Source organism: Meles meles, chromosome 2 (assembly GCF_922984935.1).
Source record: "Meles meles chromosome 2, mMelMel3.1 paternal haplotype, whole genome shotgun sequence".
NCBI lineage: Eukaryota > Metazoa > Chordata > Mammalia > Carnivora > Mustelidae > Meles > Meles meles.
The window spans coordinates 166,921,103-166,931,388 of NC_060067.1; the positions used below are offsets into that span (position 1 = coordinate 166,921,103).

The following is a 10,286-nucleotide window of genomic DNA, read 5'->3' on the forward strand; positions in this document are numbered from 1 at the left end:
GGTATGTGTGAGCAATGAGATTGCAAAGGGAAAATGAGAAGGAGGCTGATCCGCTAACCTGAGCCTACGCTGGGTCCATGAATGGCAAGCGTTTCTGCTCCCCTGATGAGCGGCAAGCAAGGCTGTGCTCTGGATCTCCCCCTCAGCCCACAGAGTATTTTAGGTGTACAAATGGTGGCCAAGACCACCCACTTGGGATCCCAGACAACCCATGGCAACTATCACTCCAGCCCCACAAAATTTGAACCAAGAGTTGAGTCACGCTTTGTCTACCTCATTTTGGGGATGGGAGGGTCAATGGGGTCATGAGTGAGAACGCCAGAGAGAGAGTCTTGGTGCCTCTGGGAAGGCTTGGAGCTCCTCGTTATTGCCATTGGCTTAAGAAAATGTCCCAGAAGGCTGCAGACAAAAGCTGTGAGAAGAAACTTGAGAAACTGGCATGGTCAGACCTAGTGGCCGTGCTGTCTTCTCTCTATGGCTTTTGGTCTGGCCCCCACTTTCTTGGCCCTTGGTTTCCCTGAAACTTAAGAAACAAAGACAATCAAGGGGGTATGTCTGAATAACGCCCTCTGTCCCAGGAGACGTACGAGGCTTAATTAGCTGGTACCCACAGGATGTTCTGAAAATGAGAAATGCCTAGGATTATTATCTATCAAATGTCACATACAAATACACTCATGTTCCCATTATGGATGTGTGTGTTGCAAGCTTGTTCAATCGAGTGTGACCCGTTTGGTGGTTTTAATTACAAATATCAATAAAATTGGTTGATATTTATGGGCACAGACCCTTCAGATCTGGGGGAAGGAAGCTAATTGCGCAAGACAGCACTGTGATTGAACTCTGAGGGAGGTGCAGGCTCCCGCTAGCTGGGTGCGAGGCTGAGACAGCTCCAGTCTCCCTGTGTTAATTAAATGTGATGAAATGAATATTAACTTGTAAAATGGAGGCCTGGGCTGGGGTGGCGGGCTGTGGGTGGAGCTGAGGCTGGGGAAGGGGGCTGAGGTGGCCGGACTCAAGGGTACCTGAGACAACAGTGGTTTACACATTGCCTCTCAACCCTGGCTGCACGTGGAGTTGCCCGAGGGGCTTCTAAAATATGCTAAGGCCTGGACTGCTGCCCGGCCAGAGATCTGTTTGGCGGGGCTTGCCGTGCTTCTGCTGATGAGCAGGTGGGAGAACCACCGAGGCAGTGACGAAGGTCAAGGTGACCCCTGAGACTCTGGGCCAGCCCTGTGTCCTTGAGCCTCTCACTCCCCGAGCCTCAGTCTGGTGGTGCTCCATTTTTGTCTGTAAAAATAAGATTAATCAAAACTCCACAGTGCATCTGTGATGACCGAATGAGATCAAAGGAGTAAAAGGGCTGGGTGTCTAGTGAGGCCTCAGACAAGGCTGGTTTCCACTGCTCTGAAAGATCAGTACTGTCTTTACTGCTGAGAATAGAGTCATTAGCAGACTTAATTGGGTGAGAGAGCCAGTTCCAGAAACCCCAGAATCAATGCAGAAGACCCATCCTTATATTCTGTTTTTCTAGCACCACTCTTGGTACCAGGATCTGTATGCATCAGGGTTCTCCAGAGACACAGAAATGATGGGATCTCCACATCCATGCCCACATCCACACCCGCATCCACTCCACCTCCACTGCCATCCCCATCTACACCCGCGTCCACACCTACATCACGCCTGCATCCACGCCCATCAACATCCATACCCACATCCACACCCATGTCTATCCCCATCCACACTGACATCCACACCTGCATCCATGTCCATCCACGCTCACACCCATTTTCACACCCACATCCATCCACATCCACATCCACATCCATCCACAACCGCACCTACATCCTTATCCATATCCATACCCATCCACACCCACACCTACATCCATCCACATCCACATCCATACCCACATCTATACCCACAGCCACGTCCACATCCATCCATATCCACATCCAAGTCCATGTCCAACCACAACCGTGCCCACGTCCATGTCCATCCACATCTACACCCACATCCATATCCGTATCCATACCCATCCACACCCACATCCATATATGTGTGTATACATGCATACCCACACATACACGTACACACGCACATAAAGAGATGTGTTATTAAAGTACTAGCTCATGCGATTATGGAAGCTGAGAAGTTTCACGATCTGCTGTGTGCAGACTAGAGACCTAGAAAGGCTGGTGATACAGTTCAAAAGCCAGAAACCCTGAGTGCTGAGAGCAGGAGTCGACCAATGTTTCAGCTCAATCAGTCGGGGGGAGAACAAGATAATGAGAGAGAGAATTCTTCTTTCCTCTACCTTTTTGTTCATTTCAGGCCCTCAACAAGTTAGATGACGTCCATGGGCTCTGGGGAGGGCCATCTGCTTTGCTCAGTCTAGTGAGTCAAATGCTAATCTCTTCTGGATTAGCAATGTCACAGACACACCCAGGGATAATGTTCAGGCGGGTAACTGGGCATCCCCTAATACAGTCAAGGTGACACATAAAATGGAACCGTTTCCCTTCCTAGATTCAACTGCATGTGAGGCAGGAGGAATTCAGAAGGCTGTAAGCCCAAGTGAACTCTGACAGCATTGCTCGTGAGAAGCGCTCAGCTTTCAACCCCTCATTTTCCATAAGACACAAGGTCATGTCCAAGCAGGGGAGTGATGCCAAGTCACAGGCTCTGAGGGCGTGGCTGGGAGGGGCTGAACCAGCACCTCAACCCCTGTCTGCTGACCGCTAGTCCCCAGACTGCTCTATTCCAGTTCCTAAAACTTGCCTTTTCTATCAACCATGGGGGAAACTTGTCCTGTTTACTGAGGTTTGCTTATTAGGTCACCTGAGATGCAGTTCCTTGGGAGAAGCCGGGAAAGATGGTGTGATACACAGCTTTTAACTTGCTTTCTCAGTTCTTCCACCGAGGTGCCTTGATTTCACCCACCTTCCTCATGTATCATTTCTTCCCTTCTTGAGACCCACACAATGCAGTCAAACAGGGGACTCACACCCCCCTCCCAGCAGGCTCCATTCCCTACAACATACATAACCAGACACCTCCAAAAACCTCCAAAAAACTGTTTCCCTGTCCTGAATTCATTCTTGAAATGCCCTGCTTTGGAGAAACTACGATGACAGTGCGTGTATGTCCTACGGTCCACACCGTGCAGCCCGGTTTTGCTGTATCTGTCTCGCTCCCGTTACCCGACTGGATGCCAACAAGGGCAGGACAGAGCCACAGGACAAGCACAGCCTGGGGCATCAAGCACACATGGGCCTGAATTCCGTCCCTGTCACCATTAGCTTTGTGATCCTGGGAGAATCATTTGGATTCTCTAAGCCTCTGTGTACTCATTAATTAAAATGAGGAAATAATTCCTACTTCTCAGGGCTGATGCAAGGATTAGTTTGATACATATTTATGAAAGAGTCTGGCAAAGAAAGGTTTTCATAGATGCCTGTGGAATGATCAAATGAATTGATAGAAACTATCTGGCACGGATGTTGAAAAATCATTTTCACTTACCCTATAGTCAAAAACTGCATTTTGGGATGGTGGCGAGGAAGTAAAGATCCCTTGGAGATGCTCACGTTGGAAGGTGTGGGTCTAAGGAAAGAAGGAAGCCGAATTTTGGGTGGCCATTGTGAGCCCAGAGCCCTGACCAAATCCTTGTGAAGTGGGGATTATTTTCTCGGAAACACAGGGTTATAGTATTGACTCTGCCACTTGCCACGGGCCCATGTGAGTTGTTGGATTGGTTTGGCCCTTAGTTTTCTGACGTATGAAAGAGGATAGCACTCCTCTCACCCATGACTTACATCCATAAGAGAGTGTCTGGCATGTGCTGGGCACTGGACAAAGGGCAGCCATATGGCCATCGTTACAATAATATCTGTCTTAGGAACAGCATGTCAGCAGGACCCCTGGTTCCATAGCATTCTGTGACTAGAGATAGCAGAGTTGGTGTTGCTGCCCTGGTGTGTCCATGCCAAGTCAGGCCTCTTCCTGTTGTGTAGCTGGCCCTGGGTAGCCTGTGTTAGCCCCAGATCACCATGCCACTGAGCAGGACATTGCTATGGGTGTCCAAGGAGCAACTTTTCAGAATTCTTTGTATTTGCTCCTAGGAAAGTCCCCTCCATTCCCGTGTTTTCCGAAATCGGGTCTGCCTCCTCTCTGGCAAAGCCCCACCCGACTCCATTTCCCTTATCAACCTGCAGTCATCTCTCATTTGTCATCTTTATTAGCTTTTAATCTCCCATCAGTTTAGGGCTGGAGTTTAAAAGTAGGATTAGTGGGGGGAGTTTAATTGGGTGATCCTCTGTGGCCCCTTGAATATCAGATTTAATAGAAGTTTATGAAAAGATAAAATCGCAAAGGGTTTTACAGCCCCAGACACAGCAAGAGGCTGGTTCGAGAACAAGGTAGCTGTTTTTCCACTTTAGATAATCTGTGTTTCAACTTGATTAAATGAGGAAGTGAGTTTTCCTGTCTCTCTCCCTTCCTCCCTCTCTTTTCTTGGGTAACGTTATCCTTTTCCTCCTGGTGTAAGCAAGAAGCCACTTTCCACCAGCCTCTCCTTCCCTCTCACTTTGATTCTCTCTGACAGGAAAAATAATGAAACCTGGGTGCACCAGAAAATAACATTTATTTCACGCAGAAATATGCTGAACCACCACTGAAGGTGGCTGAGGTGATGCATTTGATGGGAAAGAGGCCAGGCTTCAAGACAGGACACGTGGTCCATGAGGGAGGAGGGCAGGAAAGTGCTCCTCAGCTGTGAAGTTCTGCTCATCCTGAACCCACCTTTTTCCCACCTTCCAGCCTCCATCCACAGAGAGGGAGAGGGTGGGAGAGACTGCAGGGTAATTTGTGGGTTTGTTCATGGATTCCTGCAGCAACCATATGGTGTTCATACTATGTGGCAGACACCATGCTAAGCACGGGAGATGTAAAGATGAATACAGCCTCTTCTGCTCACAGGAGGGCTCAGTCTCTGGGGAGATGGAAGTTTGTAAGGAAGTTATATTTTCTTTTTTAAAGCTACAACCACAGTTGAAGGAAGGGGTGGGCCCTGATGGACTCCTGTGCATGTGAAATTTGGCTGCCATATGAGGGTGAGGAAGGGTTCTGCACAATGAAGGTGGGGGATGAGAATTTGGACTTCCTGGTGAGAATCTGGTAGGTGTGACAGGGGTGGGACAGGAGAGGACAGAAGCAAGGGAGGAGTTCCAAAGAGGGTCCAATGAATGGGTGTTAATCTGAGGACTCCAGGGCTGAAGATGTAACAAGAATGTTCTAGTGTGTTTGGCCTGAAGACATTTGAAGAGTAGTCTTTAATACTCATCAGTGCTTTGTGGGAACAGTTACTTATCCATCCATTCATTCATCAATAAATGTAAAAGCTCATAACCATTGTGACCATGAGCATGCTGCTACTTCCCAGGGATTCATAGACATTTGAAATTGGTCTTTGGATTTTCACTGGCTGCAAACTGGGGTTTACATCAGTCTTAAACACCAAGAGACCCTCAGGGATGTGTGATTTACACAACTTTTTTCAAGTACTAGGTGCAATAATGTCAGTGGTATAAAATAAAGCTAGAGCTTAAGTGAAGGAGTGATTGGTCCACCTGGGAGGGATAATCTGGTGGGCATTGGACAAGTCTTCACAGAGGGGGCCACACAGAGTTAGGTTTTGAAGGATGGGTAAGAGTTTGCTAGATGAATGGAATGGGAATAAAGGTGGAGCACAGAACACTTCAAGTGGAAGAACTATCAAGGAGACAAGAAACACTAAGATAGCCACAGATGCTGGGGTGCCTGAGCAGATGCGATTGCAGTGGTGGGAGACAAGCTTGCAGATATAAGCTATGGAGTGAGTGGTAGGAACCATGGAAGACCTCTCATGCCAAATAAGTGGTGGTTGATGGAGGACCACTGAAGAGTTTGCTTATGGGAAGATCAGATCAGCATTTTAGAACCACCCTCCTGGCTCTGCATGCAGCGTAGAGGGTGAGACTGGAGTCAGGGTGCCTAGTCAGGGACAGCAGTACAGCAGAGAGATGACACAGGCCTGGACACAGGTCGTCACAGTGCAGATGGAGAGGGGACATGCTGGAGGCTAACAATAACTTTATTTATTTATTTATTTATTTATTTATTTATTTATTTATTTATTTATTTTCAGAGTAACAGTACTCATTGTTTTTGCACCACACCCAGTGCTCCATGCAATACGTGCCCTCCCTATTACCCTCCACCTGGTTCCCCAACCTCCCACCCCCCATCCCTTCAAAACCCTCAGGTTGTTTTTCAGAGTCCATAGTCTCTCATGGTTCATCTCCCCTTCCAGTTTCCCTCAACTCCCTCTCCTCTCCATCTCCCCATGTCCTCCATGTTCTTTGTTATGCTCCACAAATAAGTGGATACTTGACTCTCTCTGCTTAACAATAACTTTTTAATTGGTTGAGTATGGGGATGGGGCACAGAGGAAGCAGGTTGTTCCTCCAGCTCCCCACCTAGGTGATGAGTTGTGCCATTGTCGGGGATGGGGATGCAAGAGAATGTTCACCTGTGTCTGAAGGGATGATTCAGTTTTGGATATGTTGAGATTTCCAACATACGTAAAGTAGGCCTATGTGCCAGAAGTCATGTGCACGTGTGAGATCGTCCAGAGAGAATGTATACCGTGGTAAAGAGGAAGTGAGGAGAGAGGAAGGAGAAGGATGGGGAAGGGAGAAGAAAGGGAATGTGACCCATGGACTTCTGACCTTTTTCCTGACCATGTTCTAGGATGCTGTCTGCTTCCACACACCTGTGGATGGAGATTTTGGAAAGGTCTTACTTGTGGCTGCAATGGAGGGTGACTCCACGTTGTTAGCAGGTGTGTGGGGCAAAGGGTGGGAGGTCTGGGTGCCTTGCTCTTGATCTCCTGATGGCTGGGCCTGGTGCAGTGCCACTCCTGATCACAGCCCCACGGTATCACAGAGCCTGAGTGTGGCTCAAAGTGAGAAAAATTTGGTTAAGAGATGGATGTTTGGAAATTTTGGAGGAGGAGCTCCAAAAATTTTGTGGAGCTTGAATCTTGCATGATTGTAAAAACATAATATGTATATATAATATTGTGCATATAAAGTTAGATATCAGACTTTGGAGGCAGTCATGAAACTGAGGAACTCTGACTTAGCTTCATGATCAATTCTTTGTGAGATTTCCAGGAAGCCCAGCAGAGGCATATGTGTGTTAAAGGTCTGATGGTGGTGGTAGTGGTGAGGGCATGTGTGCATGGACTGCATCAATCTGTGAGAATGATCTGGGATAAGTGGGAACCCAGGCCTGAGTACTCCTTGGACCTTGTCCCACCTAGTAGGAGGCTCACATGAAGATCTGAGCCAAAGGCAGTCACTCAACCAACTGAGCCACCAGATGCCCTGTGACTCACCTTCTGAGCCAAGTGTATCAATTTTCTTGTGTAACAAGCCCCCCAACCCAGAGTCAATGTCTTAAACAATAAGCATTTCTTGTTTCTGATGAGTCTGTGGGTCGTCCTGCTGATCTTGGCTGGGCTTGTTTACGTGTCCGTCATCAGCTGGTGGGTCACCTTGGGAATGGCTAGATGGATGGTTCACCTCTCTTCCACGTGTCTCTCAGAGTGGTCCAGCCTGCTAGCCCAGGCATGTTTTCACAGCAGGGCCGGGCCTGAAGTGGGAGTGGAAATGTGAGAGCATTGTTTTCTAGGTCTTTGCTTGTAAAATCCCGTTAGCTGTCCACGTGGCCCAGCCCGGAGTCCCTGTGGGAGACACTGTAGAAAGTCATGACCATGGTACACCCTGGGGAAGCTGGGGCTGTTAGTGTGATGTATCCATTCATACCGTGTCTCTCAAGAAGTATCTTCCCAAGCAAAGACTGTTCCCTCTAAGAGGCATTCTGGTTCCAGCTGTTAAGACAATAGTTTGTTTCATTTGGGTACATCTACTCTCTGCTTTGTATCTTATTAAGCAACAAAACAGCCCAGGGTATGGCATTTTATAGGGGCTTCAGCATTTCTACATGAAAGGAAATTTTTATAAAGTGTTTATATAGTTTCCCAAATCTCACTGGTAGATCTCACCTCTATTTTCAGAGGCCTGCCTGAGTTCAATAGATCACTGAACAGAGGAAAGAGGTAGAGCTCAAGTTCCTTTCCAGCACTTCAAATCCGTTGGCCAAAATGAGAAACTGAGGCAGTGAGAAAACTGTCAGTGATTCCAAATTCTAAAATGCTTAGACCACACAAACTGCCCCAGGAGCACAAGTGCAAAGGGGACATCCGTTATCCAGGCAGGGCTTGGGACTGTTCCCCACCCTCCACCCCCACCGAAGGGTCCATCTGGGGAGTTGGAGGGTGGGAGTCAGGGTGGCTTTGGGACCATTGTCATTCCACAGAGAGGGTGCAGGATTGGGTGGGGCTGTCCTGCCCTGCACCTCTCCCTTCTCAGTGAAGGTCTGCGTGTGCGTGTGCATGTGGATGGCAGAGAGAGAGAGAGAGGAGATGGTGTGTGTATATTCAGATCTCTGCACACACATATATCAACATACCTCAGGGCTTTCTGCTGAGACGCCCAGCTTTGACACTGCTTGGCTCTGCTTTGTGTTAAGCCAGACAATAAAAGAAATGATTAGGGGCTTTCAGAGCAAGCACCCGACAATAGGGAGAGGTGAATGTGGGCTGATTGAAGTTCCATTTACCCCCTTCCTGCAGAGCCCAGAGCCCAGAGAGGCAGGCAGGGATGGTCCCGCACCTGCATTTTGCAGGACCAGTCCCAGGATAAAACCTTGCCCTCACGCCTCCTCCCCAACTCCCCCGGGGCTCTCAGGGTTGGTTAAATTTAGTGTTCTGGCGTTTCCAAATCCATGCGATTTCTTCCAGGACTGCGAGTCTAAATGTCACCCTCACCGCACAATCACTAACATATTGTGCTGATGGGGGTGGTTCAAAGGCTGTGTGGCTGTGAGGGAAAGGGAAGTGCAGGCAAATCTTGGGAAGGGGAAAGGAGAAAGAAAGAGAAGGAGGCGAGGGGGAGGATGAGCAGCCTTGTTTTTCTCATCAGGCACAAAGCAGCCCAAATGGAATCATCCAGAAGAACCCTGGCCTCCTCGGGCAGAGCCCGTCAAGTCCTGGGACTGCCTCTACACACAGCATAAATCCGATGGCCCTTTTGAGGAGATACCCGCGAGGCTGGGTACGGGAGCTTGCTTCGATGAGCCTCCCTCTTGGATTCAGTAGGACTGCTGACAGACCTGGATCTTCTCCTGAGGGGCCTTCCCCGGGTTGAGTGGGGGCAGGGGTTGTGGTGGGCTCATCTAAAGAGCACGGGACGTGAAGCAACCTGGGCCTTCTCCCGTGCTCAGCCACCTCTTAGCTGGTTGGCCAGGAGTTAGCCATTTTCCTGAGCTTTGATTTCTTATTTTGTTAAGTGGGGATAAGCATCTCTGCTTTGTCCCCTTTGCAGCAATGCTGTGAGGATTAAATGAGGTGATGTACAAAAAAAAACTTCGAAGAGAACTCCTCAGGTATTATATATCTCTCTGGGAGTGTCCTGCTTTGGGATCCTAGAGCTCTTTCCAGGAGGATTTTATGGGATGATTCTGGAAATGTGATTCAACCATGTGGAGTTTCTAGGCCCCCATGTGGGGCATCTGCAGTTGTTGCTCAAGGTAGGCTGTTTTCTGCCTACGTCCCTCCTCGTTCTGTCTCGTCTTGCTGGGCAATGGGCTTTCTACCCTGTGGATCCTGGGAGAAAGAACTCACAAAGGCCCTGATGAAAAAACAGATCAGTGGTCTATTGTTATGGTCCCATTACACTCAGTCTCTCATTCTTAGGCCCTGCTCAGAATTCTTCTTCATGCGTTTTGTGCTTTATTAGAAAAGAAGTCCAAAAAGAACATACACCAGTCATCCTCCTCCATGTAGAGACCTTGGGGGGGATTCACCTTTCTGGGCCTCAGTTTCCCTGTCAGGTGAGATCGCCTCCAAGTGCTCTTCTAGTGAGCCGGGACACTTTTTTTTTTTTTTTAGATTATTTATTTATTTATTTGACAGAGAGAGAGAGATCACAAGTAGGCAGAGAGGCAGGCAGAGAGAGAGGAGGAAGCAGGCTCCCTGCGGAGCAGAGAGCCCGATGCGGGGCTCGATCCCAGGACCCTGAGATCATGACCCGAGCTGAAGCCAGCGGCTTAATCCACTGAGCCACCCAGGCACCCCAAGCCGGGACACTTTTGACTTCATGGTTCCTAGCAAATGA

General features: G+C 48.6%; 1 non-coding gene across 1 annotated transcript; it reads left to right on the plus strand.

The window, feature by feature from the left end:
* The first annotated feature begins 8,467 nt into the window (after positions 1 to 8,467).
* Positions 8,468 to 8,579, plus strand: LOC123937841. The gene has a single exon (XR_006817623.1). It is a non-coding gene; the product is annotated as a small nucleolar RNA SNORA17 (small nucleolar RNA).
* Positions 8,580 to 10,286: the final 1,707 nt, after the last annotated feature.